This window comes from Miscanthus floridulus, chromosome 8 (genome assembly GCF_019320115.1).
Source record: "Miscanthus floridulus cultivar M001 chromosome 8, ASM1932011v1, whole genome shotgun sequence".
NCBI classification, from domain to species: Eukaryota; Viridiplantae; Streptophyta; class Magnoliopsida; order Poales; family Poaceae; genus Miscanthus; species Miscanthus floridulus.
In genome coordinates, this window is record NC_089587.1 from 68,640,355 (window position 1) to 68,649,731 (window position 9,377).

The 9,377-nt window shown below is 45.5% G+C and overlaps 1 pseudogene; it reads left to right on the forward strand.

Moving 5' to 3' along the window:
* Positions 1 to 1,782: 1,782 nt before the first annotated feature.
* On the forward strand, positions 1,783 to 6,069 carry LOC136472447 (F-box/LRR-repeat protein At3g26922-like; annotated as a pseudogene).
* Positions 6,070 to 9,377: the final 3,308 nt, after the last annotated feature.

Below are 9,377 nucleotides of genomic sequence, written 5' to 3' on the forward strand. Positions count from 1 at the left end.
GAGAGTTTTCAAAACGCGTTTAGACATCAATTATTGAATGTTTTGGGAAATTACTAGTTTTTTGTCGATTTTCTTCTAGTGCTAAATCTTTTTTTTTGCAGTATGTATAGGTATTTTCGGGAGCTATAATTTTTTTTCTAATCAAGTATTTATCGTGTTTTCATTAACTAAAAAAAGATAAAATCACCTTCCAAACCATTCCCAACCAGAAGGAGGAGGTAATTCCAAGAACAACTCCAAGAAATTAGCTAAAAGGATCTCTGAAGCCATATCTCTACAACTAAAACATACGGATTGTCAATATCTACCCGACAGGATCAAAATACTCATGCGATCTATATCCGGTAGGCAAATAATCACCGCATCTCATGCGATCCATATCCGACAGGCAAATAGTCACCGCATCTCATGTGATTCATATCCGGCAAGCAAATAATAACCGCATGGAGACATTAGAAGGCAAGTAAATAAAATGGAATAAAACTTACGAAATCACCGGCAGGCAAATAATCACCGCATGGAGACACTGTAAGACAAGTAAATAAAATGAAATAAAACAGAAAGAGAATTATGAGAAGAGAAAGGAATTTATTGGAATATCACCACACAATGATCATGATTGTGATCCAAATCTCGTTCGTCGTCACGCGCGTTGCGTGTTGACAATAAATATTTTTTCCCAAAAAATGAATTATTGTCATGCCTCATTCTGACTAGGATATTGTAAGTCCGCGTATACATGTTTTGGCAAGACAGAGCATGGATAAATTCAATTCGATGCCTACCAATAAATTTTCAGCCTTTGAGGCAACTGCGTTTGTCGTAACTTTCAGACAACAAGCTACAAGCCTAGCTTTTATTTCAGATTCATTACGATAATGAATGTGTTTCTAGACATTATCATGGTATAATAAACGTGAAAAATTGAATTGATATATTCTTGATTTTGACTTTAACAAACATCTCATTCAATTTATATTGCACCCGTTGCAACGCACGGACACTCATCTGGTATAGTTAATATATGGGCTTAAAATCGTCCCAATTGACTCTCCAAGCTCGTCTCCTAATTTACCTGGCTGTCGCTAGAAGCACGAGATCGCGACAATATGTCTGTTTTGGCTGATTTTCGTGGGCTGCCAGCCACCAAAGTCTACAGTTTGGCCAACAAAGGCGTCTAGCGACAAAGAAAAATTTGAATATAGAAAACAAGAAATTTTTAAGAAGAATTTATTTTAGAGAACGGCTAATCATGGATTTTTAGAATATATTCTTAACTAACCTTTTGAAATTGCTCTAACAATTTTGAGTGTTTTGAAGTTTTTTTCTAGAATTACACAGTACAACGTAGACGCCCACAACGCACGCACACTCACCTCTATGAACACACATACGTAAACCTTACCCTATGAGCACCTCCGAAGGACTGAGCCAGCTTGGAATTCATGAAGTCACCACTGGCGCCTCGTTGTCGACGAGGACGTCGCCTACTACTGAAAATATAGCACCGTTAAATCATGGAATAAATTCAGGAAAATACGAATACCTATGCCAAGTCGAGAACTTTAACTCGGATGGACATGTTAACCTAATCACCGATCATTTATCAAATAGGAAAACCGGAGTAACCTATAGAGGTTCGCTTTACAGAAATCGGAGGAAAGGTAGGAAACACATCTTGGCCCGGCCCATCGCCCCCAGACATCAGCCACAGGCCCACACCACAACCCATCCTGTCTCCGCCGGAGTAGATACGACGCACCGCCCTCCGCCGCCGGCTCGAAGGAATCGTCGTCGATGTTGGTGCTGAACCGCCTCACGTCCTTGCAGCGCTACCGGCAGCGGCGTCGGCGTAAGCCTCTTCCTCCTAACAGCCGGCTCGCCCTCAACGTTAGGTTACCTCGGTCGATGTTTGATTCACTTTCTAGTTTCTCTGGTCGATCTCCAAAGTGCTTGGGTACCTTTTTCTGCTTCACACCCCCCCCCCCCCCCCCCCCCCCCCCCCCCCTCTCCTTATATACATTCATGTGCCGGTCTGGGCTACCATTACCATTTTTTTTTTCTGTTGCAGGTAGACTAATTACCTCATCAAGGGGTAAAAGAAAGGGATCACCCTGTCAACAAGATGGCGATGGAATATCCCGAGCTGGTAAAATAATGAGGAGTTCAATCCCAGACCTTCCTGAGGTAGTACCGATGCCTTTAACTCTGATGATGCAGCTTTATAGATTGAGTTCTCCTCGGTCTAACTATTTTGACAATGCAAGGCTAGTTGCGTACTATGATTTATAAACAGACAATATCTCTTGGTGCTGCTATTTGGTCACATCATACACTCCTACTGAGCTAATGACAATTTTGACAATTTATTTAATGTCTCTATAGAATGAATTTTATGCATAAGTGGATGTGCTTTAGTACTATGTCGATAACTTAGCATATATGGGTTGTTTTTAGCAATTCTTACTCCCACCGTTCATTTATATAAGGTGTGCTTTGCCTGACCAAATTCACAGTTTGACCTACAGTTAGCCTAATAACATGTGAACTATGTGCTCAGAATTGGTAAGATTGGATTCTTATTTAAAAGCACTTGCTAACCTTTATGATTCCCAACTAGGAGTATTACTGAACTATTATAGGGGAAAAATGATAGCCTGAGATTAGTTTCGTATACAGTCAAACTAGGCCATGAACTCAAGGATTATTAATTTGGGCTATGTGTCTATGTCGCTAGTGTTGTGCTGCAACCAAGTTCATATGGTCATTCATTCGCATATTCTATACTGCATGGATCTCCACTTATCCCGTATCAGATGCTTATCTGATACGGATATGTGGAGTATCAGGAAAAAAATAAATAGGAGAGGGGTCGGGGGTTGCTTCCGATACCGATACGCGCCGGACACGGATGCGCGTATCGGCATCGGAAGGATACGGATACGCGGATACGGCAATTTTCTAGAAAACATGATACGTGGATACGTTTTACTATTTTTTTAATAAATAAATAATAATACAAATTAAAATTGTGAAAGTCTAAAACTTGAGTCACAGAAAATCCTAATGTCTGTTCTCTGTCGAGATTGTGGCCGGTAGCCACAGCCCACGGATACTATGCTAGGATTAGCACTAGCTAGTGCCAGCACTACCAAATTTGGAGAGGCCACCTATTGCAATGATATGGTACCAATTTTTCTTACCGTTGGAGTAATATATAATAGTAATAATAACAGTGGTAGAGCAGGAATGACGGGAGTCATGGAGTGAGCGTCCGCCCGCGGCGCGTTCACACGGCAAGCGACAGGACTAGTCGTGGGTGGACGTGACGGCTCCCATCCATCACCGCTTCACCAGCAGCACTGACAGCGCAGACGCCAGGCACAGGCAGCCCAGCCGAGCACACACACACCACCATGCCGTCACCGTCCGTCCCCGCGGTGCCGCGCACGCCCGATCCCCCGCCCGTCGCACCCCACGGCACTGACACACCATACCCCACCACCAGCGGGCCCCGCGCACCGGTGGCCGCAATGCGCACGGCGCTGGGTCCGACGCCGCCCGGGCTCCTTTTGACTTCCTCGCACACCCAGCCCAAGCCAGAGTCCCCGGCGCCAGCGGCGGAAAGGGAAGACGAGGAGGGGAAACAAAAAAAAACAAAGCCGCACACACAAACACGAACGCGAGCGCCCGCGTAACGTCTCCCTCGTCCTCGGGGTCCACACCCGGCCCTCCACGTGGAGGGCCCGCGCGTCAGCGATGCGGGGCGGGCGGGCGGGCGGTCGGCGCGGCGGTCGCGGGACCTTGTCGGAATCCAATGCGGTTGTGAGGTTTTGACGTCCGCAAGGACACGCGCACACGCACGCACCCGAGTCGCAGGATTTTCTACTGCTGCTACTACTCCCATCTCTTCCCTTCCCTCGCTCGCTTCCGCTTCCCTCCTCCTCGTCCTGCCGCTCGCCTCGCCTCGCCTTGCACCAAAATTTGGAGAGGCCACCTATTGCATCCCTGCGCAGGAGGCGGCGCACATGTACGCAGGAGGCCGTGCGCGGGGGCGGAGGCTCGTCTCCAGCGAGCAGGGGCGGAGGCTCGTCGCCGGCGGCCGGTGAGCAGGGGCGGAGGCTCGTCGCCGGTGATCGATGAGCAGGGACGAGGCTTCCATGCGCGCGTTCGCCGGAGGCGGCGCGACCGCACGAGGTGCGAGCGTCGGGGGCTAGGGCATCGGGGAGACATTGTTTTCGTTGGGCTGGGCCGTATCCCAAATACAGATACGTATCCACAGGCGTACTCAAAAATTGCAAAATTAATAAAAAATCGGATACTGCGCAGATACGTATTGGGAGCGTGTCGGACGCGTATCCGTATCGGAAACGTATCCGATACGCGATACGCTCCCTCAGCCACGTATCCGTGTAACGTAGGGTTCTACTGAGTTAGTGGGCTAGCTGTTAACAACTGTGTTGCATTACTCAGTTTGCCTATGGTTCTGTTCCCCCACACTATGTACCTATACAACGCAATGCACCATGTACCATCATGCGGAGAGCTACCTGGGTTACAATGTTATCCCTTGTGCATGTACTGTTTTTCCTTCTTCAATTGAAGTAATGGCTTTACAATCTCAATGTTGATGTTTTATCCAATGCTTCTGTCTGCAGGAAATATTGTTTCACATACATTCCCTGATGCCAATGCGTGAAGCTGCTCGTGCTACTTGTACATCTCGTGCCTTTTTTCATTCCTGGAGATGTCATCCAAATCTCATCTTCAATAAGGATACGATTGGCTTGAAGATAAATGGGCGTGGAGAGAATTTCCATCACAAAATTGGCCGCATTCTTAGGAAGCACTCAGGGATTAGCTTGAAAACGTTCAATCTTGACTACAGTTACATGTGCGGTTTTGATGGTACTCGTTATTTTGATAGTTGGCTTCAGATTGCTCTTAAACCAGGCATTGAAAAACTCACCCTCTGGTTGCCCAGAACACAGAAAATATACAACTTCCCATGCTCACTTTTATCGGATGGGGTTCGAAACTCACTTCAGTACCTTAAACTTCATGTTGTTGCCTTCCATCCCACTGTTGAACTTGGCCCCTTGAGAAGTCTAACAAGTCTGCATTTTTCCAATGTGAGGATTACATGGGATGAGTTATAGTGCCTGCTTTGCAACTTTCTTGCTTTGGAGCAACTGGAGCTAAGAAGTTGTGCGGAGATTGCTTGCCTGAAGGTACCTAGTTCCCTACAGCGGCTCATCAGCCTTACCGTTTTTAGTTGCTATAGACTGAAAGTGATAGAAAGCAAAGCTCCAAATCTCTCTCGTCTTTGCCTTAGCGGACACAGGTTGAACTTTTCACATGTGGAAACATTGCAAGTGAAGAAACTAGCCATTGATTATTCAAACTTCATCGGTGATGCTCGTGTCAAGCTGCCATCCAGTATGCCAAATCTTGAAACTCTTGTCATAAGTTCACTGAGTGAGGTATTCTCTCTACAAGATAGGGTGTTCTTTGCTAGTGATATTTACAGATTACATTGTTCATACCTGGTGTAATGTATCTGACACATGACATTTTTTGTGTAGGTGGTTGATGCACCAACACTGCCTACCAAATTCCTCTACCTTAAGCACCTAACCATCAGGTTGCAGTTAACACCTGTTTCGCGTCCATATGACTGCTGTTCTCTGGTTTCTTTCCTTGACGCGTCTCCTTCCTTGGAGACTTTTGTATTAGATGTAAGGCGCTGGCTCTGTTCATTCATTTAATTATGCAAAGCTATCTGATTAGTCTGGTACTTTTAATTGAATCATCTTATCCTTTTCATGGTCAGGTGTCTCAGCCACATATGTTGTATCAATCTGTTTTTGAGGACTCACAGCTGAGACACATGCCTGCACGCCACCATGGCCATCTAGGGCGTGAAGATCAGCGGTTTCAGCTCTGCAAAATGCTTGGTTGAACTAGCCTGTTATATTCTAAAGAATGCGGTGTCACTTGAGTGTCTTACGTTGGACACCACTTATTTCTATAGGTGTGGTGAAGGTAAGCAAAAACGTTGTCCTACCATGTCAGCTGCTCTTTTCAAGGAAGCCCATAGAGCGCTCTCGGCTGTCAGAACATACATTGAGAATAAACTTCCATCTACAGTTAAATTAACTGTTCTGGAGCCTTGCCGCCGGTGCCATGCTAGCGCAATGCATATGTCCTAGAGGAGGAAAAGGGCGGATATCATCAGTCATCATGTAATGCTATTTCCATTTAAAATCTTAAATGTGCCATGCTTTGTTTCTCGAACTATTTATGACTGTGGCTCCAAATGTACAACAAATCTAATCTGTCTTTGGATTGGCCCTTTCTTTCTGAATATACCAGACCTATTTAATGTTTATCTTTTGTAGTCTATGATATATGATATGTTGATGGCATTATTTGTAGTGAGAAGTTTACAGTTTGTGTATCTGCTTAAGGATAACATTTTCAGCTGGATGTGTTGTAATTCATTATATTGTTATTGGCAGTGTCAGCAAAACTTGGTGCTCGTCTACTGCAACCATCCCACTAGCTATCTGACTGAGTTCTAAACTAAGGGGCTGTTTGGATCATCTGGGAGGACTAGTTGTTAGTCCACTAGTTGCTAGGTGACTAAAGTTTAGTCGTCCCGTGTTGTTTGGATACATGGATAAATAGCTTTTTGTCCAGTTTAGCTGCCCTTTGCCAACTAGTGAACTACTTCTATTCCAAATTATAAGATGTTTTGAGTTTTTTTTAGATATAATATAGCTGTGCTATGCACTTAGATATGCGTAACCAAAACAATGTATCTAGAAAAGCGAAATTATCTTATAATTTGGAACGTTGGGAGTATTTATTAGTTAGGTATGGACTAAAAATTAATCCAACCATTAATCCACCTGATTGGATGGCCTAGGACTAAAGTTCTAGGGGGTGTTTAGCACGGCTGGCTCCCCAAAACGACGCTGGCTCTGGTGACTCCCCCAAAACAGCACTGGCTCCTCTGCATTTTACTGAAAAATGGCTCCTTTAGAAAACGTTTGGTAGGACTCCTCCGCAAAAGCTAGAGTTGAGCTGGGGAGAAGCCCTGCCAAAAAGACTCTAGTAACCAAGTAATGTAGGGCGCCGGGGGTGTTTAGCACGGCTGGCTCCCCAAAACGGCGCTGGCTCTGGTGGCTCCCCAAAATAGCGCCGGCTCCTCTGCTTTTTATTGAAAAATGGCTCCTTTAGAAAACGTTTGGTAGGACTCCTTCGCAAAAGCTAGACCTGAGCGGGGGAGAAGCCCTGCAAAAAAGACCCTAGTAACCAAGTAATGTAGGGCGCCGTAAGCCACCTATCTGATGGGTGTATAAAATAGAAGACAGGTCATGACTAATGTGAATTTTGGTTTTCTTCTGTTGGGACCAAACTAAGTACAAGGCATAAGGCTGAAAGGGCCTAATGTGGCCTGCAACTTGATAAAGCACTGAACTATCACTCCGTTCGGCTGGTCATATGTCCAGCTGATTCTTGTCTGCTGCTACAGTATCTAGATTCAGCCAAAGCACTTAGATCAGCCGAGCATCAGCCGAACAGGAACGGCAGCCGAAGCAGTTCAAAAAAGGCGCCAAATACAACATTTAATGCAATTCGAATTCAAACACTAACAGCCAACCGATTGAACTACAACACCTGCAGTTCATTACAACCAGGTCATCCCATTGCTACAACATTCAAATGAGCATAAAGGGCGTACCCATACAGAGAGCTCCCGCTCTGTGCGGGGTCTGGGGAAGGGTGTCAGTGGCAAGCCTTACCCTCGCATGTGCAATGCGAGGAGACCGCGACTCGAACTAGGGACCTTCCGGTCACAGGCGGTAAGACTCTACCGCTTGCACCAGGCCCGCCCTTCTCAAATGAGCATAGCAAATCACAATTTCAATACATGACCATGATCAACGGTACTAAACTACCAACTCTACAGTCCTTACATCTTTTAAACGGAACCAGTGGGCACAATTACAAAACTTGTAGCCCCCTAGGAGCCACATGATCAGCTGCTACAAGAAGTGTCACATATGCACTCTTCTTGTATACAGTTGCCCATTACAGTAGGTAATTATTGGTCATAACCAATTACATGTCCAAATCACATCAGTCCTCTAAATGTACTTGGGTGCATAGGTGGAACAGGAACACAAAACTTGTACCCAGTTTCAGGTACCGGAGACTGTAAGGACACGAAAGCCAATTCATCAACAGCCACATACCAACTGCAACCCTCTTCTTCCTTCCAGCCGGTGCTCCCTTTGCTCCCTGTCCCCTACGGTAAACATTCACCTGCATGTGTACAAAGCTTCATGAGACCCAAACTAGGTAGTCAACAAAAGATTGATGAATGAAGATGTTTTCTAACACTACTATAACATATTCACATACGTTGTCTTACCAAATAGTCCAAGTCCATAAGTAATCCACTCCCGGACTTGTTCCATATCCGTAGGGTCACTTAATGCCATAGCTGCCACTTGACTCAAATCGCCAAGCCCATGTGCTTGCCTGTACCTCCCTGCTTGCTTCTGTCCCTCCAGATCATGCACGTAGTTGTGCAGTGCACACAAAGCCATAATTATCTGTGATTGCTTGGTTCCCGCATAGTGAGGTACGCCTTTCAACATTCGCCACTTAGCTTTCGCGGCCCCAAATGTCCTTTCTATTACATTACGTAACTTCGAATGGTGGCGGTTGAACACCTCCTACGCGTCACCAGGCCCCCTATTCTTGAACTCCTTCACCCAGTACCTCTTTCTTGGATATGGCGGTAGATATCCCGGGCGAAGTGTGTGCCCGGAGTCCACCAAATAATAGTGTCCTGCACGAACATACCAACACACAAGGTCACAAACACTTAGCATGCAACACAAGACAACTGGTACAACAATAGAACAAGGAAGCCAACTTAGGTAAACAAACCTGCTGGTGGGTGTGGGTAAGCGGGATCCGCATGTGCCGTCTTTATCACCCGCATGTCATGCGCTAAACCCTTTGTCCCGGTGCCAATATACATGAACCTCAGGTTGAAGTCACAAACCGCAATCACATTTTGGGTTGTCCTCCCTTTGCTATTAATGAAGTTGTAAGGAAAATGGACCCTAGACCCATTTACTTTGGATTTTGGTGTTTGATGACCAACACAACCAAATTGGACTAATGAATTTGCAAGTAATTATTTTGAAGTTCAATAGGGTGCAAACATGACTTGGATGAAGGCGACATGATGATCCGATGATCAACACCTTAAGCAAGACCCTAGAAGCACAAGAAAGGATCCAAGATATCAAGCAAAGTCCAAGCACGAAGATAGGAACCAAGTCGGATGTAAG